The sequence below is a fragment of the Centrocercus urophasianus genome, unplaced genomic scaffold, assembly GCF_019232065.1.
Source record: "Centrocercus urophasianus isolate 14NV4802_14NV808 unplaced genomic scaffold, USGS_Curo_1.0 seq_28, whole genome shotgun sequence".
In the NCBI taxonomy this organism is placed as follows: Eukaryota; Metazoa; Chordata; class Aves; order Galliformes; family Phasianidae; genus Centrocercus; species Centrocercus urophasianus.
Window position 1 is genome coordinate 11,137,337 of NW_024884844.1, and position 24,288 is coordinate 11,161,624.

At 40.1% G+C, this 24,288-nt stretch overlaps 1 protein-coding gene across 9 annotated transcripts in view; it reads right to left on the bottom strand.

The window, feature by feature from the left end:
• GTDC1 (glycosyltransferase like domain containing 1) overlaps positions 1–24,288 on the bottom strand; it is a 163,679-nt gene that overhangs the window by 131,587 nt on the left and 7,804 nt on the right. For 7 of the 9 annotated variants that reach the window (XM_042827212.1, XM_042827211.1, XM_042827210.1 and 4 more), the window contains exon 2: positions 22,059–22,170. The exons of 1 other annotated variant lie outside the window; for it this stretch is intronic. The gene's annotated coding sequence lies outside the window, so the exon portion shown is untranslated. Of the gene's footprint in view, positions 1–22,058; positions 22,171–22,202; positions 22,222–24,288 lie in introns of those variants that run through there. One more of the 9 variants, XM_042827209.1, reaches the window with a different exon arrangement.

Here is a 24,288-nt window from a genome sequence, read left to right on the forward strand (position 1 = left end):
CGGTCTGAAGTTAAAAACTGAAGCAAAAGCAACCCCACCAGGAACAGAAGCATTTTCTCCAGCGGTGAAACACCACAAGGATGTCTGCTTTCAAGCTCTAACTCTTGACGTTGTCAAGTTCACACATTGCTGCTATCCTCACCCCACCCAGCCTGTAGCTTTGTGATTCTCCGCAAGGTTGGTAAGATTTCTTTGAAAAACTAAACCAAGTGGCAAGCGCGCATGCCAGGTACAGGAGGGCTTTCTCAAAACGCTCACAGCGTCACTTTTCATCTTCTAAGACATACATTCATGTGATCTTTTAATAACTATTTATTTCACACCAAACCAGATATCTCCCTAAAGCCTACCAATACAGCCTGCAGGCATATTTCTTAAATAAAAGTACTGAATCCTTGTATACTTCGCATTTGCATACTAAAGGAATGAATCAGTTATCACAGCAGTAGTAACACTATGCAGCAACTGCTCACCTCTTGCTGAAGGAAAAAAAAAAACACCCTGCTTATCTGTTTGCTGTGACACTCTGTACCAACTGCATTTCTTCCGTTCTGCAATTGTGGTGCATCATTTTCTTACAAAGCTATGACAAGTATGACTGCTTGTTAAGTTGATCAACACATCTGCTACCTATTTTGTATACAGAAGCCTTATCGCCTCCTTACTTATGTATTTCTGCTTCGAGGTTAAAGAAATCATATGATTCTACGACCCTATGAAATGGTACTACTGGTAGAGCAATTCCTTGTTGCAACATTTCAGATACCTTCCTGTGTAACTCTTGCTACTTACTGTAAACAGAAGTAGTTTCACTACTAAATGCTTCAGAGTTCACAAAATTAGCACACAGCGGGGCTTCCAGCAGTGCTTATATGAAATGACATGAGAAACCCAAGGTGCTGCATCAGGACTGCATTTGACAGTATTAGAGGACCATAATGACTGCCTGTGGTCAAGCATTCAGAAAATAACTCAGCCCTGCAAAGAATTAAGAAGTGAATACTGCACATTTGTTTACAGTACAGGAATAACGTGATTTTGACCAAAGGAGCAGACAGACCTGAGACACAGCAGCAGAGGAAAGTCCAGCAGGAGAGCAACTGCCCACGTGTTCATGTAAGAAATTCTGCAGGAGAAATTAACTCTTTTGTTCCACAGGATCACAATTAAGGCTTTTGAAAAATTACTAGAAATGGAGAAAAACTGTGATGGAGGTTATCAATGCATGATGCATTATCTCCTATTATCTAAAAAGAAAGCCTTATCTGCTACACAGAATAGCACAAGCTAAATGCCAGTTGGCTTAAAATCTTATGAGAAAAGGCCAATTTCCAGGAAGGCACATGACTGAAACAAGGCTGCTTCTGAGCTTATAATCAAAATTGCTCAAATCTCTGATCACAGGAGAAGCATTTTAAGAACTTGCCTAGTCCTGTTTTTGCCACCCTACCCCAAGCAAAGAGCTGCACCACTCGTGCGATCCCAAGGGCCAGGCCTTCACCAACATCCCTTGTCCTAAAGCTTCGATGAAACAAGAGATCCATGCTCTTCTAAAACGAAGACATCTCTCAGGTGCTGCACTACCTTTGGTGCAGTATTCTCTTTGTGATCCTAACTACAGAGGAGCAAGTGTAATGGGATGTATTCACATTATTCACATTCCTATATGAAACACGGCACAGCTTTACATTTACTGCCTATAGATGAAGTGCCAGCACCGTCCATGCAAGTGACGCTGTGATGTAATCTTCTAAACGGTGCCATGACAACTAATGTAATTATACTGAAATAGTATTAGCTATATTTATGTTGGGGATAGTCTTACCACAGTTCTTAAGAGAACCATACTGCTGCTCAGGAATTAGCCCTATCTCCTCTTCTCTGTAACAGCATAATTAGTCATTTTGACATTTCTTGCCTTCCACAGTGACTAACAAACTCCTCCCACTCATATAATTCAACGCAGAGAGCTCAGATTTAAATTATATGGTTCAGGTAATAAATACTCAACATGATCTCCTTTTTTTTTTTTTTTCTCTCTAATATCTTCTTCGATTCGGCTAAACAAGCTAAAGGAATATTTAGTGTTTTCTTCTACCCCTAACGGGATATTTGGGCTTTTTGCAAAACAACCATTTTCATTTTAAGATTCACTTTGTGTTAACATCTTCCAGTTAAAGGGCAGCACAGCATTTTAGCTCCCTGCCCCTAAAACCCAGCTGGGAGGAGGTCCCCTCTGCAGGCCAACACATAGCCAGGCAGCTCCAAGCCCTTCTTCATGGCCTCCATGACCACATGCAAGGCCAAACTGAGCCTTCTGCAGCAGCAAATCAACCCGATCATCAGGAATCCACACGCAGTTAATAAAAAAATGCATCCACCATATACAAACTTGTAATTATTGTTAAAACTACATGGCTCTGTCAAGCGTGTGCTGAACCACGCCGCATGGCCCTGCATCCCAGCTAACACAGAGGAAATTCAACTCTACTGCAATATTTCCTTGTGACTGAAGTGCAGAACACACAGTCTGAATGTGTACAGACTGAGCAGCAAATCAGGAGCTCACAAGCTGCCAATACCTCACTCTGCAGGCTACCTCCAGCAGATCTGTCAGCACTTTCAATGATCGTCATCCTGCAAACATACCGGCTCACATTCAGCCAACAAAATATGAAAGTATTCTGAGTGATGTTCCTCCTGTTTATTATTAATTCCAAAGTGGATGTTAGCATTTAAAATACTTTGAAGACCTATCCTTACTGTTGTGTTTCAATCACTGGAGATGTGATTGCAGCACTCAAATCCCTTTGGACTAAATGCCCCGATCCAAAACATCTTACAGGTCCATTAAAAATTGAATGGGCATAAACAACTCCAGCAGCTTGGAGCTTGAGTTGGTATTACAGTGATCTCTGCAATTCATAAACATCAACACTTGGGTAGTGTTGCAAGCAACTAATTATTATCTTTTGCTTAGGGGCACGTATGGTGAGCTCTACAGGTATCGCTATTGCTTTTTGCCTAATATGTTGCCCCTTGAAGTCTTCCAGAGTAACAACTTGCTGATACACAGCGCTACCAAACTGTTTGATATTCAAAGAGAATATGCCACAACTTCAGAAAGATGGTGCTAAGAAAGAACAAGTAGTCACAAATCCCTACTAGACTGGCAAACAGTAATTTCATATTGCTCTCTAAGAGACAAATCACATCATTCCGTAACACAGATTTTGGATGAAAACATCCATGCTTTCTAAAAGGCACAAGTGTGCAAGCAGCCTTTACCTTTTTCTGGAAAACTGCTTAATTTTGCAGTGTTTTCTGAATTACTACCTGGATGACTTGGGTTTACTGACACTGCATGACTCCACATTTGTAGAGCATCTGACTTCATACAGCATTTGACTTCAAAGCAGAATTTGGCCCACTAAGTCTGAGTCTGTCTTTTCCAGCCAGAACTGTAAACTTTACTTTCATTTCTTCATGTGAGTGATTGGTACAACTGGTAAGCAGAGGTTTCAATATTACAAATAATGAGGCAGCACAAATTCTAGAAAATGGAAACCTCCTGGGTAAAACTAACAGCCCCTTCAAACATTATTCGTAATGTTTTGTTATTAACTATTTCCTCACTAATTCACTTTTTTTTTTTCTCCAATTTAAACTGATATTTGCAAGGTTGGTAAATAAAGCAGCAATTGAAAGACTGAAGACATTTTACATATGCTTTGCAGTTAATGAATTTCAAACTTCGAAAGAAAATACAGTATAGAAGTTGGTTAGAAACAGCAGTGAGATTGTGCAAATAGATTCAGTTCTTCAAAAGGATATCTGCCACTGCACACAGCTTTAAAGTCAGCCTTTCAAGTTACAACTGAACAAATCTTTACTCGGCAAAATTACACTAGATAAAAAAATATATATTACAAAATGCAAGTGTAACAACAATACAGCAATCTGCTAATCATCCCCCAAATAGTCTTTTTTTGGTACAAAAACCTCTGTAGGTTCCAGCATCACTATCTGCATGAGTAATTTGGGGGCCCTACTCATCTAAGCTGTTCCCATGGCATGACTGTGTGTGCTCATAAAAAGACAAATAGGAAGGGCCCAAGATTGTGATGGGGAAATCTCTGTGAATGATAGCAATATTAGGCAGATGAGTGGCTGACACTTAGTTCACTGTCACTCACACATATAAAGTCATGCACAAGTTTTTCAGTATGTGGCACAATAATGCTTTCATCTGCTGTTATCTTGGATGCCCTTATGACATATTTCTATTTTCTTTTAAATACTGTAACATGAAGTCTAGGAAAAAAAAAAAAAATCTCTTCATTTGCAGATTGATGATCACTGCTACAACACTAGTTACATGAAAAGCACCACTGTTCAGTCGTTCCAGAAACCCAACCATTAGGATTTTGCCCCATTCCTAAAATTCACTTTTCTTCTAAGGTATCAAAGGCATAATAATGCAGGCTCTTACAAAGAGCCTAAAATGGATGCCTCAATTTAAAGTGAAGCAGATTTGAACATAAATCAATAGAAGTAGCAGGTATCATTAAAAATTGCTGGCAGCAAACACGTGGGGTCCTTTCAAACACCACGAGAAAGCTGTAGCTGCAATAAGCAGCAATATCTGCTCTAGCTTCATCTAGCTAGCAGAGATAAAACAACAAAGTCACAAGAAAGCTTTAGCAACCATGATAAACATTTTCCAAGAATGCACAGTATGTAATTACTCTGCTGTCATATGCAAATTCTTTGTCACTGCATCTGCATTGCTGCTGGTACCCGTAATACCTAGACTGATTCAGTACAGGTATGTTAGCATATCTTTAAAACAACACACCTTCCACTTCTTGTCTGAAGACCTATCCTTTGATTTGTTGAAATGTGAATACAAAGAAGCAGAAATCCTTACAAAGAAATGATAATAGCTAGCTGCTTTGATACCTATGGCAACGTGACTGAAAACAAGCAATTCAAAGAAACAACTAATTCAGTTTAAAGTTATGAAGTTGTGAGCCTTTTTTTGTGCGTGGTCTTTAACTTATCTGCAAAGCTCTTTCATCCAGTTTTGTAAGTAAGTGTAAGTAGCCATTCTGAATTGATTATTACAACTTCAGCATGAGTGACACTTGACTGAAAAAGTAAAAGGACGCCAGTTTCCTTTCTTTGTTTTCATTTTCAAAGAAGTCACAAGGAAATGTTCTTCTCCCTCCACGCATTTCTTCTATTCAGAAAGGAAGAACCAAAGATTGCAGTGCGGGCACAGGGTCTTCTCCACCCCTCTTCTCTCCACAATGACTGAACAGACTTGATTAACACTTAATCCAGCAGGTTAGGTAGAAGTGTGGACCGTGTAAGCTGAATGTTAAGTTCTGTCTTCCTAAAATTAGGTAACTCCTACACTCAGATACATTTGCACAATTTGTCTCAGTCACCTGAAGTCTACATTCCTCCAATGCACTTTGAAGTTATCAAACCAGCACGTGGTTCTTCTTTTCCCACAGCAATTTAAGTTCAAGAAATTCAAGGACAGAGGAGTTCATTCCATTTTCTGAAATTTACACTTCGACCTCAGCAATTCATCATGCCATGGGATGTTATGGCTTCCACTTGCACAGAAGAGCTCAGCAACCTGGGCAATTAAGCTTTACAATAACTTCATATTCATTAGTTCCACAAAAGATAGAGAAATACACAACTTTTTTTAGCCTCCAACCATCTCACAGAATATAAACCACGCAACACCAACGAGAAAGCTTTTGCTGACCACAGAACACATACTTAGCTTTTGTCAGACGCTTTCAGGATTGTAGCTACTTGCATGTTCTAGGACCGTGATTAAACTGCCTAAAAAATTATAACACAACACAAAAGGCAGCTTTTCTGCATGAAAAGTTTCTAAAAAGCCTATAGCTTCTTCCAGTACAGAAGATAAAAGTGTATTTTCAGTCAGTATTTCCTCTTTAGGTTTCCCTCCGAGTTGCAGGGTGGCTTTTTAGTTTCCATTCTAAGCCAGCCAGCTTGGCAAGCTGGTTCAGTGCTTTAGAGCCATCACAGTGCCAATCCAGGCTTTATCTCTGAGTGTCATGCCCCTGCTTAGCCAGGGTCTAGAGTTCTGCTGAGGCTGGGTATGTTCACCCTGAAGAATGACACTACTCCAGTTCTTCACACTGATTCATTAAATAAATGATATTTTGATCAGATATTGAGTGATTTGGGTCTGTACATGGGTCCTGGAAAGCCACCTAGTGAGTGTTTTGATCCCATTAAAATCTAGATATCTGCTGCAAGAAAGCAAGGCACTGTTCTAAGCAGATGGCTTTCACTTTCAGCTACAGCTTCATGAGGAAAACAATCCACTCTCAGATCTTAGCAAGAATATTGCTTCCTTCAAGTCTACACCCCTGCCTGTGACAGGGTCTCTTAAGCCAAAAGAAGTTACATACCCAACAAGCTAATGGATGTATATACCTCTGTATACACAGATATATATTAAAATCCATATTTTGAATATTTCCAAGCACATCATAAGGGAGATTTTTAAACTGTTCCTAACACAGCCCCATCTAAGTCATGCACTGAATCGCCCTGCTATACGAATATATTATTTATGAAACATTACAGAAACATTTAGGTACTTCAGGATTTATTTAGCAATTTCTTTGCTTTTACAAGCAAAAGCTATTCTGGCCAAGGTCCTAACAAGCACTGATAAACTGACGGCATACTTGCAGGTTCCAGCCAACACCCATGCAGCTGCTCGAGTACCTATCTCCATTTCTTCTCATTAACAAAATACAAGATCCTGTTACAAAGCGTGCTGAAACACTGAGTTAATGAGCTTATGTGTTGGAAATCACCTAGAAATAATTATTAACTATTTACCAGAATTGTGTGAAGTTTCCAGTAGGTAATATTCAAATTCAAGTTATCAGGAAAAGACAGAAAAAGAACGTATCAGTCTATGTATAAACATGTATGAGTACATATAAAGCACCAGTTCACATTCTACAAGTGCTTTTTCTTCTGCATGGGAAAAGCCCAATGCTACACCTCTCCGAGAAAAGTAAAGCCATCTCCCCCCACACCTCAGCCACTTCCAAACCAAAGTGCAACGTGACATTTGATGCACACACTTTCGAAACACGCTTAGCAAGCGAGTGGTAAAGTCCTATTTAAAGATTATGTGAATTACAGGTATGCAGATGGAAGTGCTCAAAGGGGCTCTAGCTGCAGTCTCTGAAATACTTTCACGGCAGCAATCACATGATTCAAGACTGTTTGTACTCATTACTGTCACCATTCAAACACACAATATCATTTTGCTTGCACTAAGACACATTCCACAGATTGCAAAGAACCATATTTTAATATTTCAGGAAAAAAAGAACAAAAAAAACAAGCATCTAGCAAATAACATCCTTAAAGAACAACAGAACACTTTGGAACTTTTCCTGGTTTTAAATTGTGCTTTATCATTTGCAAGCCTCCAATAGTTTAAAAAATTCTTACTTCATCAGCTAGTCTTCCATTAGGCTTTAATTTTTAAAAAGTGCCCTCCTTGTTAAATCCAAAATGCATTCAATTTAAAACATAGCTGAAAATCCTTCCCGAAAAAGATAAATGACCAATAGACCACACTGTGATAGCAATGGTAATGAGAGGCTGGATGGACTGGATGATCTTACAGGTCCTTTCCAACTTCGCGATTCTATGAGAAAATTGTGCAAAGTCAGAAGTAAATGGCTCCAAACAACACAACGCATTGGATGCAGTATTCAGCAGCACGCTGCAGTCCTGTAGCCCTGTTTCATCCCACTGCTGCTCCAAAGGGCACAGGGGGTCAGCAGAAGGCTCCCCAAGTGTGATGGGAAGGGCTCGGCCCTGGGGATGCAAACTCTTGACTTGTGCCACAGTGCAGCAGCTGAGGAACCAAGAGCTGAGATGAAATCTGAATTTTGTTGCACTCCTAACAATGACACCTGCACAGCAAAGCCTACATATGGAAACTGCTAACATCTATGGAGCCACTTAGCTGCACGCTGAAGCTTGAAACAAGTTACAGATGGGCAGGTTGTGCTTACCTACCCAGTACATGCCTGGTACAAATAAATGAGGGGAAAAAAATGGAGGTTTATCATCTGTGCAAGTGGTGTTGGCTGTCTGCACACTCCACAGGTAGCCGGCTCTGCAGCCACCCCAACAAACACAGGTCTGCCATCAGCTCGCTGTGCTCTGCACACATGCTGGTAGGATCCCCATGTGGGTCCCTCCCCTGTGGTTCACACCATATGAAATCAAGCACGATGGAAGTATTTCAGAAATAGTACCTAAGTTACTTAGAGCTGCACTCTCAGAGTAGAAGGCTAAAATTCCATGGATGTGCAACTGGACTTGAGTATCTAAATGTCTACATCCTTTCTGAAGATGGCAGTTCAGCATCAAAGACTGTTAAAAGCTTTTGAAAAGCCTATCCTGTATTTCATATCATATTAACCACAGTTAACAGTTGACTCCACTTCTGGCACACTCAAAGTGCAAGGGATGCATAGAATAGAGGATAAGACAGTATCAGCTCTGAGTCACCCAGAAATACCTCCATTGGCAGAAACACCATCTGAATGTGGACTCCACTGAGAAGTCAACTGATGCTGCCAAAGCAGTTTTTAGCTAAGGACAGGACTTGCTACCACTGTCCCAAAGAATCTGAAAACTTCCAAGGCTGCACATAAGCACTACAGGTAAAAAGGGTTCAAAAAAGTGGATCAGAGAGTCAAGACAGCACAAAATAGAAGAGAGAAACCATGTGGTAGAACTGTCAATTGAGAAGGAACTTTGATGGCTGGAAGCGTTGCGTAAGGAAGGAATGATCTGGAGCTTTCTGTTTACTTCAGTAGCAAAATTTAATTCAGTTTGCAATATGGTAGATCTAGAAAATAATTAATCAAAAATTAATTCATAATGAGCATATAAATACATATATATTATTTCATGATACTGGATTTCACATGAATAATCAAATGCTCCTATTTCCTGTAATAGGCTACGATTCTTGTCTTCAGTTACTTTCCTCCATCTCTTGTGCATCATCTGCCTTGAAGAGATGCTCCCACGTATCACAACTATGGGCATGACACCCCCACATGCACCGTGGATGGCAGGTAAAAGTCCACCTTCAAACTGCACAGCATGCAGCAGTGTGTGACAGCTTTCCTCCCTTCAGCAATACCTGAAGCGAAATGCACTGTTGAGGAACCTGGCTTTTCAAAGCTCTGCTTTGCCTACAACATTTTGCTCTTTGTCTTTGCTATCTCACATGGTAATTGGTTGCCAATGTAAAAAGCCAAATTAGGCAAGACTTTCCAGCATTACATTCTGAATGACGTACTATTAAATTACACCACAAAACTTTATAATAAAATAGTTTTCCTTATACAATTCACACTGTATTTTAAAACTTCCTAAAGCATTTGACTATTCAACTGATAGCTTTACAATATTCCTTTTCTGTTTTTTGTTGCTTTAATCCATTGAAGAAAGTTTGAACAACCTCCATGTCATGGAGACCTCCAGATAATGCTCCTGCAATACAGGATGATAGGGCCAGCACAGTTCTGATGCCTTGGAGTGCTGTACCAACAGATCAGTTAGAACACTAGAAGAAACGCATGTCAATGTAAGCAACGTGATCTAAGAAATACTTGACTTCTCTGCTGCCTTGCAAGAGCTCATAATGCAGCCCTTCCCTTGTTGAAGTCTGTAACAGCCTTTTTTCATTATTTGACAACATATTTTAATTTAACACATAGGAACTTAAAACCTTTAAGCTTGTTACCTTTCTGTCAAACTTCGTTCATGTTGCTTCGTGTTAGTTCAGAAGTTATTGGAAAAGAAAGGGGAAGGCAGAAGGAAGGGCACTGACATATACAGTAATCACAGCAGCTTACTTCCTTAAACAAATCAGGCTTAGGGCACTCCTGTGTACCTGGAAGCCACTGAGATGAAGCACCAACTCATCCTTAAGAGAAGCAATTCTAGCTGGTTTCAATGCCTTAGAGATACTGAGGGAGTTCCCTTGTCTTAAAATTCTGTTGCTAATGTATACATAAATGTCTTTTACATACAATTAAATGTATTATGTCTCCATGTGAGGACAACTAAACTTCCTCACTGCAGTTTATTCACTGCCGACATTTAGTTTAAATCCATTGGTTTGATCAGTGGAGTTCCACATATTTTGATGTTTTCCTTCGAAAGGGTGAAGGTAAACATTTTTTGGTTGCTCTTCCTGCTCTGTTGTAGGCCCAGTCTCTTAGGCCTGTCACCTGCACATGGTCATATGAAGCTGCTCTACTGGAATTACAAGCACAGTACAATTGTTAGCAGACACATCTCATTCATAATCTTAACATTTCCCACCTCTGTAGCAACTGTGTGAGTCCAGGTTTTGATTAGAAAGCATAAAAAGAGAAGTCAGCAAGCATGTTGCTAATCTTGCCTTGAAGGAAAAATTCCTTTGATTCCCCAAACCTTTAACCTTATTAGACTTAGCACACATTGAAGCATGGTGTGAACTGTGTCACACTCGCTTCTGAGGCAAGTGGAGGGAAAAGCATCTACTGAACACCAAGAGCTCTCCCCAGTTGTGCAGAGCACAAAAGCAACATTCAGGGCCTGTGAGTGCCACCACACCAACACTCAGCCAGGACAAATGAAGAAAGGCAGTCCCCACACAGCACACACTGAGCTCCTCACTCCATCCTCCTCTGCCTGCTCAAACAGATGCTACGTGCAGATGCAGAAAGCAGCTCAATGATGCAGGATGGAGCTGAACTAATAGGTTTGCCCTGGGACTGATGATAACTCCACATGGATACAGCAGCCTACAAGGAGACAGCACACTGCCCAGGACCCCCAGCTCTACATGGTGGTGAGACACTCAGCTTCAAGGTCTTATGTTTTCTGTTTGAACAATATGGAATTACACACTTCCTTTTATCCCCACTAAGAAATGCATCATATTTTAGTATTTAGTATTGTTACCTACATCCAAATGGGGAGCAGTACCAGGCTGTGCTGCTTTACGTGTCTTCCACAAAGCAGGCTGGGGATCTCCTCTATGGATCTCAGTGGTGACCTCTGCTCTGCTTCAATCCAACCGATAGATGACAAAGTGCAATTTTCCCAATTACAATGGTGTTCTTAGGTCTGAGTCAAGTGTAAGGGAAAAATAAAAATAAATAAATAAGAGTATGAGCTCATCTAGTCTAACTTCCAAACTGTTTTAGACTGAGTAATGTCTGCAGAAAAGACCACACTTGAGCCAAATGCAAAAGACACGAGTCCATAATCACCTGTGCCCACTGATCAAGAGTAGATGGGTTACTCTGCTAAACATTTATTTGATCAAGGTCAGGGTTTCCTGACCTTAGTTTGCTGTACCAACTACAATTTTAATGTATTTTGATGGCTGAACTATGTGAATAATTATCATTCGCATCAACTGAAAAATACAGCAGCAAAACCAAATCACCAACAGAACTGCTGCTTATCTGTTACTGGCCTACAAGCACACTGGAGACACACTTATAGGTCTTTTTCAACCCATGAGAAGTTGCACTTGAAACAGAGCATTTAAAAATCTCTCCTGCATTTCCATATAATCCAAGCTTTTACATCAAAATATCGTGTTGCAATGATTTTATGCCTTCACTGACAGAAGCCCATGCTAACCTTTATTTTGTCCTGGGCTAAATCCACTGCAACAACTTTTTAAATATAGGAACTCTTTGGAAGTCTTCTGGTACTCTAAAATAAACACATTTACAAGATAGGTAGCAATCAACGTGGAAGGCTGCCTTGGAGTCAGAAGACTTGCTGCATGAGATGCAAAGAACAGAAGAGCAGGATGTTCACCTAAAAACTGGTATCTGTTCACTCTTTGATTGCCAAGTTAGATGATGATGTTTCTACTTATTTCTCAAAATGGCAAAACAGAGTGCTTTTGCATTTCAGTCTTCACAAAAGGACTTCAAGTCCTCAAAAGCAATAAACTTGCCAGAGAGCTTCCAATGATGAACCCTGAATCTGAAGATGAGTAATTATAACGTGTTCCATTCAGGTAACAAGATCCCAGTATCTTAATGTCGATTAACAAGAATGCACTCTCTTTCAGATTAAAAACGAAAATGCAGCCAGAACAAGTTCCTACCTTGTATCTTTCAAATCACAAAAGCATCCACTACAAAACAACAAGATGGACAGAAAATGCGAAGATTCTCAAAAGATACTGTTTTGCAGATGAGGCTTAGTTATGAAGCTGAAACAGAAACAGCATCAGAGCGTAGGATAGTAAGCCTTTTTGCCAATGAATTTCTTGTAAAGTCAACAATTATAATTTATTCTGATCCTTTGTGTCACCATATTAGTAGTTATTTTTCAGCAATCCCAGGGCAGCAACAAATAATGCCATAGAAGAGGACTGATATAATTACACGCTGAAAAAGATAGGCCAGCACCCTTACACTCCAAACTACCCTCTGTGGCTCCTTCATACCCCATATGTTGCTAATAAAACTGTTTGAATCATACCTATGAGACAGTTTTACTGATATTGTATCAGGTCCCTAGGTTCTTTGTTTGAGATACGATGTCACAAGAACTATAACTATGCAAATTCTGTGATACAAGATCCCACCGGACACAATATTACATACGTAATTCGCAGTATGAAACTGGGCATTAACAATAATTCTGGTGTTATATAAACGAAGCCGCTACGTTTATTGAAAAGCTCGCTACACTACAATGAAATCAAATTTAAAAAGCAATAAAAAGCAAGTGACAAGCCAATGGTAAAAACGGTAACATTGCTCTTTTTTTCCCCAAACAACGTAAATTCGCCTTTGTGTTCATTTGACAGTGCTTTGCAGAAACTTTCAGCACTGACTCCACACAAATGCAAGCGAGCTCCCTCCTCCAACAGTAGTAATTAATGATGTAAAATAGGATCTTCTGAGCTCCACTGTTAGAAGCCGCTGTGTGATTTTCAGCAAGAATCTGGAATTTACTCCTATGCTATTTGATGCTCAATTTCTACTATTAACAAAATAATAACTAATACTAAGAAGCATAGCTGTAAAAACCAACAGCTTAGGGAGAGCAGCACACACTGCACTGCTCACAGAACACCTGCATTCTACCTCTGGATCTCACTTCAGACACTGCATGAACTCCAGCAAGCATTTCTTCCCAGCTCGCATCACATAAATGCCTCTTATGTCTCTTAATATCATTTTTTGCATGAAATCATTGTCAGTGCTTTTTATATACAGATTTACACATAGACATACCTGCAAAAAGACATGTCTGAACAGTCTGAAAACTCAATGTAACACGAAGAGACAGCACGGTGCTGTAAGAAACCCGCTTGGCACACATGCTCCTTTCTCTGCTTCCAGTGATTTCTTCTCTCCTCTATTAATTTCTGCTTTTACCAGAGCTGAGGAATGCTGGGGCTTGAAACAAGTGGTCTGCTTTATAGAGACATGGCAAAAAAAGGAAAAGCTTAAAGGACAACTGGTAAAAAAACAGACTTAGGAGAAAGAAGTTCAGCATTTCACCAAGTTGCTATGAGAATTAATAAAGGCAGATAATTTTGTAAAGCAAATTGTACAGTAGATTTGTACTGTAAACTGCCTCATACACAAAAGAAAAAGCATGGTTCCATATTCCCTTGGAACGCTTGGAACGCCTTTGACTACAGACAGAAAATACAAATGACACACCACAACTAGCTGCAGAGCCTCACACTGAGAAGTACTGACTTTAACTAAATGATTCAAGGTTTTATTCAATGGAAGAGAAATGGATTTGCAGCCAGGCATACAGTAAGCAAGATGATGAATTGACTCCTTTATAGGAATCTACCTTGTCTGCTTCTGCTACAGTGGCTGCTTACAGAGGAAGCTTTCCTGAAGTTTTCACTTATGCCACCCCCTGTGCAATACAAAAACTGTAATAGTTGTACTCTCTACTTTTTAAAAAAAGCATCCTAGGTGACATCTTAGAAGTCAGAAAGTTACACCACATCCATTCTGCCCTCTGCTATCACTGTGAAGTTGTATCATGGTGCAATTCAGAGAGAATCATATACTTACTTTCAAAGTTTGAGAAAATAACCCCTCCTTCTCAATGTGGCCCAAAGCTGTTATGAAGCAACTTATTTTTAGAAAAAGCGCTTATGCAGATACTTAATTTTAATTAATAGTCTCACTGACTTCAACATTTGCACAGCGAGACAACTCCACGCTTCAATTAAAGCGTGCACAGAAAGGCTTTGCTGATTCATGGCCAAAAGGATGACAGGAACATCATTATACAAAATGCTCATAAAGTTTTAAAAAATAATAACAGCAACCCCACCATCCAACAGGGTATTAGGAACCCTCACAGCTTGAGCACTGCTTCCACACTGCTGAACACATGAATTCAAAGGCTAAGATGCATTGACTGAAAAGACTTCAGTGTGGACAAAAACTTTTGGAAAATACCTTTAAAGTGATACAACTCTGAGTGATCTTTGTCTTTCCACCATTGGCAAAAAAACTACTGGCCAAAGTTCAGTCTGCAGCAGTTGTGAATTTTAACAGAGAAGTGGAGATCGCTGCATCTTCATTTCTGATGATGTGCTTCTTTTTCCACTGATCACATCAGGTAAGCGCGGGGTTTTCTTGAATAAGCAATGAATCACTTCCACTTCCATCAATGATCACGTTCAACTTGTTCAGGAGATGTTCACTTCCAGGCATCAGCCACTCTGAGCTGCAGTGCTGCCAATTGTAATATACCTATAACACATCTAATTTTGAAGTAGTATGACACATAAGGAACGCTACTTACATATTCTTCATTATCTTTGAAATCATAAACTGTAAACTGCAAATTCAGGCAGAATCCTTAAAGCCACTTGGTAACATTTGATTCCATCCCCAAGCAAAACCAGGGCACCTGATGGCCTGCTGTTTGCTACTACTGACCAATTGCTGGGGTTCAAGCACAAGATATTCGTTCCATAAAGAGTAACTGTGTCAACTGTGGTTGATAGTGTAACTGAGTGGATGGTATCCCTATTAATGTAGCAACCACCAAGAATTAAGTTGTTTCACTGCACTGAAGTAGCTTCCCAGGGGCTTCCCAGCTCCTCTCTCCTTCTCCTCAGCAAACATCCCATGCAGCAGCATGGTACTTCCGAAGATGAACAAAAAAAGCAGTCTAGCAGTAACACAGAAAAACACTGATTTGTGATGCCAGCAAGAGATGAAGCACACAGATCTCCCAGGTAGTAAAGATACAAGTGGTGCGTTTGAAGAAAGACAGAGTGATGGAAACTGGATCCCAAAGCTGAGTTTGCATGCTTAGTGACAACATTTTGGTAACCCCTCTTCAAATCACATACTCTCTAGTAGCTCTCAATTGGTAACACAACACAGTCATTGCTCTCACAGAATTGAGAACACATTTTTCCTCACACCAAGGTTTAGCAAAGAACAGAGAAGTCTGCTCCAACCTCTAGAACAGAAAATGTTTATCTCAAAATTGATACCAGCTCACTTAAAAGAGAACCAGTCAGTGAGTATGCATGTACATACAAGCATTGCTTCCACACACTTCACTCGTTAAGCAGGGCACCATGTTTCATTTACAGCTATGGTTTTGCATTCAGGAACTGAAGACAAGCCCAGGGAAAGCAGGAGTAAATAAGTTTCTAAACAAACAACACACAGAGATGCCTTTTAACAGGACCAAACCAAACATTCCTTAAAGTTGCATTTACAAGACAAAGCTGACCTCAGGCACCACGCTCAATATGTATGAGCCAACCTACGTGGATACTGACCTTAATAGCACTACAGGGCAAATCTGGCACACGGAAGACATGCTCTCCAACAAATGTTTTCCAATGTATTAGGCATAAAGAAGCCCTTTTTTTTCTGCATCACAAACCGCACGTCACATTCCTTACATTGCTTCCTTCCTTGACCAAATACACTGTGGACAACCTAAGGAGCACGTCCTTCAGTGTTTATCTGGGAGGATTTCATTTACAATTTCCACTAAAGATGAAATTATGCGCATTTTTTGCGCAGGTCCAGATCCCACAGAAAGGCAAAGGCAGAGTGAAGCAATAGAGACAAGCAGTATGAGATACATCAGTACAGAGGTGCCCATGGCCACTATTCCATGCTGCGCTGCGAATCCCATCACTTCCTCGTGGTCACTGAACTCTGATGATAACGTTAAAGAAAAGCATTGGGGTTGAGCAGGTAACTAACACTAACTCCAAACCCAGGACAGCATCAGAACCCACCCAGACGTTATCATTACCCTGATGTGCACACAGGCATAACGTCACTCTTGTATACTCTCTCCACATCTATTTATCTCAGATCCTCTGATCCATTCAGGAACCACAGGAGGCAAAGACAGGAGAGCTGGCTCACCAAGATATGTTTTCAAATTCTTACCTACATTTCAGTTTTGCAACTTCTACAATAAACTACTGAATACGCAACCACCGCTCGTACCAGCGTTTCTTCCACTTCTGAAGTGATTGCTGCCCATCTGACCATAACATAACCCTTCAGAAGATCTTAACAGTATTTATATCAGTTTAAAACACTACCTCTGCCCCTCATTTTGATGCTATAAGCAAATACTTAGGCTTGCATTGAAAAAGCATTGTTAGTAGAGCATCCTACCTCTGAAACAACTGAAGAGCCCAGAGTCTCAGTCCCACATCCCAGGACCCAAACTCTCCATGAATTTAATGATATTATTTCAATGTTTAAGACTGGACACATTTAATTCTTTGTATGCAGACTAGTTTACATCACAAGAAATCATTTACATTATTTAACATTAGGGTTTTTTAAAAAAAGGATTTACAATGAATTAAGAACAGAGTTTTAAACAGACAGTAAAAAAAGCATGCTTTATTGGTGGGTAACTAGAGCATCAGATTAAAAAAAAAAAAAAAAAGAAAAGAAAATTTCCTACACAGAACGGCTGTACTCTTGATCATCATCCTGTCTCAAACTTGTCAAGTTGTAGAGATTTAGACAACTATAATGAAATAAAGAAAAATATAGATTCAGAATATACCATGCTAACATTATCCTAGCAGTTAAACACAATACTGCCAAATGCTTACACATGCTAAGCAATCAAAGTGAAAATCACAATGATGAATGTGTAATCTAACGTCCACTCACTTAGATTTATATGAACCATCACATGGAAGTCTCTAGTTACCCACTTAAAGTCAGTGGGAAGGATCCAGTTTTTCCTGACCTAAATCAATTTTCAGTCTAAACTTGTGCATTTCGTAATTTTTGGCTTAAGCAGAATGAGTCTTTGCACATAGTTAGAGATGCCTGGGGCCAGGCAGTCCTTCACAACCTCAGCAACTGGCCCCATCATTCCCTGTGATAGTGGTGCTAGAAAAAGTATGATTAACTGAATTTCCCCTTGCCCTTCCTGCTGCAGGAGAAACAGATCAGTCTCTTCCTTACTACACGAGAAAAGGCCCTTAAAAGGGCTAAGTTTCATTTAAAATAGAGCTCATTAACACTGAGTACAGAACAACATACATTCTTGGTTTTTGTTTGTGTAACCAAGATGCCATCATAGCTCCACATATCAATAGCTGGTTTCTTAATCTAACTGATGATGGAAGGCTTGCTTACTGAATCAGGTGGTAAGTCACCCAATGCTCAGTCATCGCTCTCATTCTCAAAGCATTGTGCTTGTAAGACTCACTGTAGTACACCAAACAAGCTTCCCTGTAGCCTGCCTAGCACACAAAAAGCACTAGAGTATGGATGGGGGAACATAGGTGCCGAGTGCCAGCTGCCCAACTGCTAAGTAGTGTTTATTTTTTTACCACAAACCACAGTTATGCTAACTGTCCCATGGAGAAAGACTGTCTTTTTTTCTCCTCAAGGCTGATAATTCAATTCTTCAAGAACATGACAACTGGACCAAGACCTTGTAACACAGCATTTAAAGCCTATGCAGTTTCCATGCAATGCTCTAAAGCATTTAGTCTGGTTAATTGCTTACCAGTCCTCATTACAAAACAGCAATACTGAAAAATACACATAGAGATGGAGAGAGAGATGTGGGTCAGAGCTGTCTTGCATTCAAATGCCATTAAGAATGCACAGTGCTACCTGACACTACACTGCCAGGCACTGTAAAGGCAGGCTAAATCCCACATTCTATATCAGCAGCCACAGAGCATGTATGATGTCTGCTAATCTTCAAAGTTGTGCACACACAATAAGGGAAACTAAAAGTAACGCAGCAGATAAAGTGGTGATATTCCATAACACTTTGATGTACCAGGAATTACACCTCGTGCAGGACAAGTTACATGCAAGCACAACACTTAGCAGAATGACTGTACAGAGGAAGACATTTGACTTCCCATTCATGACTGTCCGAGCACTACTAGAATAAAATTCAGTTCATCAGACTCTCAAAGGACGCAGCTATGCGAAATGATGAGAACCCCAAGGCCAAGCTACAACCCTGTGAAATGCTCCAGCCTTACAAATTTGGACTCTCCCCTGCAATTTCGCAGAGGCTAACTGCAGAAATGGCATCCAAGCAATTACATATGACCTTTTTACACAAATTTCTGAGTTCCTTTATATTTCATCACATGTTCCTCCGAACAAGAGCAGCCCCAAAATGCTTTGCATGAAAAACTAAATGTTCCCAATGACAACTCTGATCACGTCACTCCTTGAGAATGAACACAAAAAGATGCAACAACGGTAAAAAACACTACTTATTCTTATAACTTCAAGTCTTCATTCTAAAGATAGTACATTTTCAAATTGTCTTTCCTAAAACTCAAGTAATATGTTCATCGCTTTAACCGAAAGCCAGCAAAGTACAACTTGTATCGTGCTGCAGGCCATCCACTAAACGTTCTTTATTTCAGTCATGGATGGGTGAAGATGAAAAGTAGTTTGGGAAAGTTTACAACAGTTCTGACACCAGTGTGTGTTCCTCATTACAAGTTCTCCTATCTAGATATTAGACTTACTCCAGACCTTTTACTACCTTCAAAAAGGTTATTTTCATCAGTTCTTTGTATTTTTATATTTAACCATAAGAAATTGCATAGAATACAGGCAAAAGTCCCTGCTGCAGCATTAAGGGACAGAATGCAGTGGCTGAGGCTGTGGCCTACCCATAATACTTAGGAGTAAAATTTGCCTTCAGCATCACATTCTCACATACCTTCTTATTACTGCCTTAGCCCAAACAACTATTCTGCTAATAAAACAAGGAAGGGGAGCACTCCCTTTTCTTCTCAGTTTTGAACTGATGCATCTCTACCAGAACTGCTTCCAACATTCACAGCAGGTAGCTGCATTTTGCTTATGCAATGCAAGCACTGGCCTGCAGCAAACATCTATGACAACTCACCGTGCAATTACCCAGATGAGCCATCAGGGCTGCAAAGCTGACCCACTCCTCGAACACAAATTTTCCACACAGACCCCAGACGGGTAAGGAGAATCTGCTGCAGATTCCAGAGCTTCTCAGATGAAGTGCAGATCAGAAGGCCAAGGCAAAAAAAGGCTTGCAGGAGACCTGACCTTTCTGCAAGCTGTCGAGGCTCAAACTTACAGGTAAGGCAGTCTCAGACTGCTTTGCTGCAGTGTTCAAAGAGCTGACATTTGATACGTTAAGACTGAAGTCCCTTGTGCTAGCTAAGCTTTTCTTTCTTTCCTTCTCTCTTCAGATGTTGCTTCCTGTAGGATAGCAAAAAGAAGCTTTTGTGATTGGAATCTGGTGATTCCTCAGAGGAGATTAGGAAACACCTGGAGGTCTTGCAACATGTTGGACATAAATAGCAGGTTAAAAAACACCTGCACTGCAACACCTTGAGTATCAAAGATCTTCAACAAGATGTCCAAGTTTGAATGTATGATTATAAGTCCCAGAAGTAGAAACACCAGCTAGAAACCCAGAGCCATTTAGATTGTAATCACACAGGAATTACTGGCAAGTTCATTTGTGTGAGGTCATTATCCTTATAGAAACCTATCCTGTTAAACTGCAGAGCAAGCATGGGTTTTGTTGGCAGCTCTCAGCACTCCCTAAATATTCCCCCTGTGGTAACAATACATATTCTCTAAAACACCATCGAAAAAACCTTTTACATAACAGTACCCCTAACAGTATTTCTATCAGTCCATTTTTTCATATCTACATGTGATTCTATACGTACAAAGACTCTACATGTATATATGAAAGCTCAGTAAAACACAGCTGACATTAACATTAGCTGTAACTTTTTTTTTAGCTACAAAGAATCAAACTGATATTTCTGTATATTTCTTTTGCCTCTATTTAAGAGTTTCTGTGCAATCCATTTGTGAATTAAGCTGAGTAACAGCTAACTCATCACAAAACTTTGCAAACGCATCGCTGATAAAGCTGTCACCCTGCAACTGCTAAAATCTCTCTTTCCAAAGCAAGATGTAAGGAGAAGCTTAGCAGATATCAGAATTACTGAAGTTTCCAGAGCAGTTTAACAAAAATTCAAAAATACATTATTTTTCAAAGCAAAAGATGCTTGTTCCCAGTACTGCTACCACTTGTTAACCACCTGATGATGTTCCTTCACCAAGTCAAATCTCCCCAGCAACCCTGTGAGTTTTTTAAATAAAAATGGTAAGAAAGAAAGAGTCTTCATGAATCAACAGCTTAATCTGAGTTCACAAGGAACACAAGAATAAACACTACAAATCCTGGCCATACATTAAGGCAATTCTTACACCCAAACAATTTGATAATGTAACATTGTGTATCAAGGCAGGTTTTTTTCATAAATTATGATCTAAACAGAATACTAGTCAATTCACCAAAAGATACCAAAGACAGCCCTTTATTACAAACGATCTAAGTATCTCCCTGGAGGCTATGGCTATCAGAAAGCATTTAGTTAGCTCCCAAGCCAATATTTTTTGTATCTGCTTTATTATGAAACCATAACACATTTTCAATAACTTTTAGCTTTGCTATACAGAGAAGGAAATAACTTCCCAGAACCCTTTGGAAAATGCGACATGTGAAACGATTCTCCAGTCAACTCGTGTATCATTACACTGAAAACAAACGTGTATCAGATCATTTGATGGTTGGGGGAAACAGAATAGGATTGGGATCTTCAGGACAGATGGACAAACTTCAGGTCATATAAAACATTACCAAACTGTATTTGAAGAAAAATGTGAAAGTTTGTGAAAGCACCCCGGGTGAAAATACTTTGTGTTGCTAAGAAACATCATCCCTGATGATGGATGAATTAAATTCTCTCCTTTAGTAGAGCCAATTCCAGGCATCCCTTGCTTATTAGTAGAATGTCCTCTTGTACTGGCAATTTAGTTTAACAGCAACTTGCAAATAAAGAGCCCTACCTTCAAACAGAACTGAGACTTCCACGCTTGCATAATTAATGCTAGAAAACTGGAGAGATTTTGTACCTTGAACAGAGTTTAATAACAACACTTTCAAAGTTCACATTTTCAAACGCAGTAATAAAACATACGTAATGCTTCAGACTTTCTCTCAGGATAGCCTGCAATAAAAGCTACCAATCAACTTCCAGCTGAACACTGAGCTGAACAATTCAGTGAACAAATAGCTGATAAAGAACATAACCCTTCAAACGTCTCTAAACACTGAACACAAATATGCAGGTAATCAAATTTTAAACACTACTTTGAGGGAAAAAGCACATTCATTTGTATTATGACGATGCCAATATAAAAAACCAAGCAAGAAGGAAATAATGCAAACCACGTGCTTTTCTCATTTGGAAGTTGTCTTCATGTTTCATCCAGTTCCTCTTTCAGTATATTACTTACAGGCTGCTGCTTCTGCTGAACATATTACTGAACTTACAGTATCTTCCCATTTCTCAAGCACATGCTTCTGATGAAATCAGAGCGTACCTTTCTGTGTGCAGCTTGCCTCCTAAGTGCAGTCCCTTCAGAAAGCCCTCAGCTGGAGCAGGGGAAGGGGGAACACTTGCCTCTCCCTCCATGTAGCAGAGCAGGAGCTTCCCTGCAAGAGAGAGAAGAGCGAGCACATCTCACCTGCACAGCCTCCAGGAGAGGGATGCAGCAGCAGAGGTGAAGCACAGGGAAGCCCCAGTGGAAACACAAGTCCTGAGATCAGAAAGCACACATGTGGCTACTTCTTGGTGCGCTGGAAATGAACACAACTTCCTAACAGCCCAGAGAGGAATGGGCAGGATCTTACACAGCCCAGAAATCAATGCAGCTGCATTGAGCACTGAGAAGAAACTGACTATGCAAGAAAGCAGTTGGCAAAGGAGAGAATAACATAAGAATTTAAAAAATTTAGTTTGTCTGATGGCAAGTATTTTTTATTATTATTTTTAATATGCCTATTATTCTAGCTATGTTCTTCAGCTGCTTTTTTTTTAACCACTTTTTTTTAAATCCATTACACTAGCATACGTTCTAAGACAGCTCACAAGCTAGAGTCTCAAGGAAAAAAGTTTTAGCACTGGAGACCTTAATTTAAGGAAAAAAGTTGAACAATCCTCTAGAAACTGTTCTCTGTCTCCCATCACAGCCTCCAAGCCAGAAATCATATGCAGAGTTTGGTGGCGAGGCCACACACCCAGCCAGACAGAACACAGAGGCCGTCACAGAGGCTCTTCTTTGAAGACCTGCCACCACAGAGAAGAGTTACCATCAGGGAGCCAGAAAAGAAGTGCTTAATAACGAAGCCAATTTGGCTGCTCTACAGAAGGGCTTCCTGTGGGCCTAGTGAGGAAGAGCTTTACAACCTAAGCAGAAGCACTGCAAAGCCTCGAAGGCCATGCCTCATCTGCATCACTTCTGCTTCTGAAAGGCCAGCAGCCCTGCGGACAGCTGCAGATCCTCCTGCGGCCTTGCTGGGCACAAAGGTTGCCATCACATCTGCCTCGACCATCAGCTACCATCCATGGTACTTTCTGAGTCACTGGAAGAATCTCTCCGTTCCTTAGGTTTTAGAAACTTAAATGCACAAAGGGCTTCTGATCACATCAGGTGTGCTACAACACTAACATGAAAGGAAAATGCCTGCAGATTATGTTCCAAGTAACAAGGAAAAAAAAAAGGAAAGGTTTTGAAGTACAGAAATAACTTTTTCACTTTCCTCCTCCCTGCTCTACATGACTGGCAAAATAACACTAACATCAAATATTTACATGTGTTTGATCACAGGCTGTTTTTGTTTAATGTGTATCTAATAGCCATAAAGACTATGGATACACCACAAGGTAATCAGACACATAAGCATGCATATATATATTTATTCAATTAATTACACCACAGCCACTCCATGATCCCACCTCCAGCCAGCAGGCTTGTACCAAGGTACAGGATGCAAGGGTTTTTTTCCCCCCCTTTGGTCTCTCCACTGAATAATTAAAAGCCTTCACTCTTAATGAGAAACGTTAAGCATTCAGAAAGATTCCAATCGTGAAGGAAAAGAGGCACAGACTGCAAAGGACACACAAAAGTGTGTTGTGAAGCTGAATTCCAAAAGACAGCATTCCCAGTGCAGGATGATTTAATACTTCAGTTTACGTCTAGATGATGAACAATAAACTTGCAAAACTTTACAGTTACCTGGGTAGAGCTGCAAGCATTCTGGGAAGCAGAGAAGGAACAAATGAGGAATAAGTGAGAAAGTGACATCACCATGCCTGGAGGTTTAATCCTAAATTAAATGTGAAATAGGAAAATATACATTTTACAATATAAACAAGAGTCTCCTATACAAAAGATTGTAACATCACTGGTACTGACTGGCTGATCCAAGTTCAGATCTGGATACAAAGGTATAGGAAACTGGAAGAGCTCTAAAGAAAAGCTAAGCAATCAGGAAAAGATAAAGGGAAATAACTTTGCTTAGTACAGAAAAGAAAAAGGAAAAAAAGAGACAACTGAAGAAGTGGAGCACAGGCTTCAAAATAGGTTAAGAGCAGTTACAAAAATGATGATCATATCCCACTGCAATATCCGGGGCACGGGGCTGGGAGCACACAAGAAGCTTAAATGGTTAGGAAAAAAAACAAGAATAGGTCCTAGGAGAAACATGTTACCTCCAGGGAGAGTTAAGCAACGGATTAGGTTGTTGAGGGGCGAAGGTGGAGACTTCAGA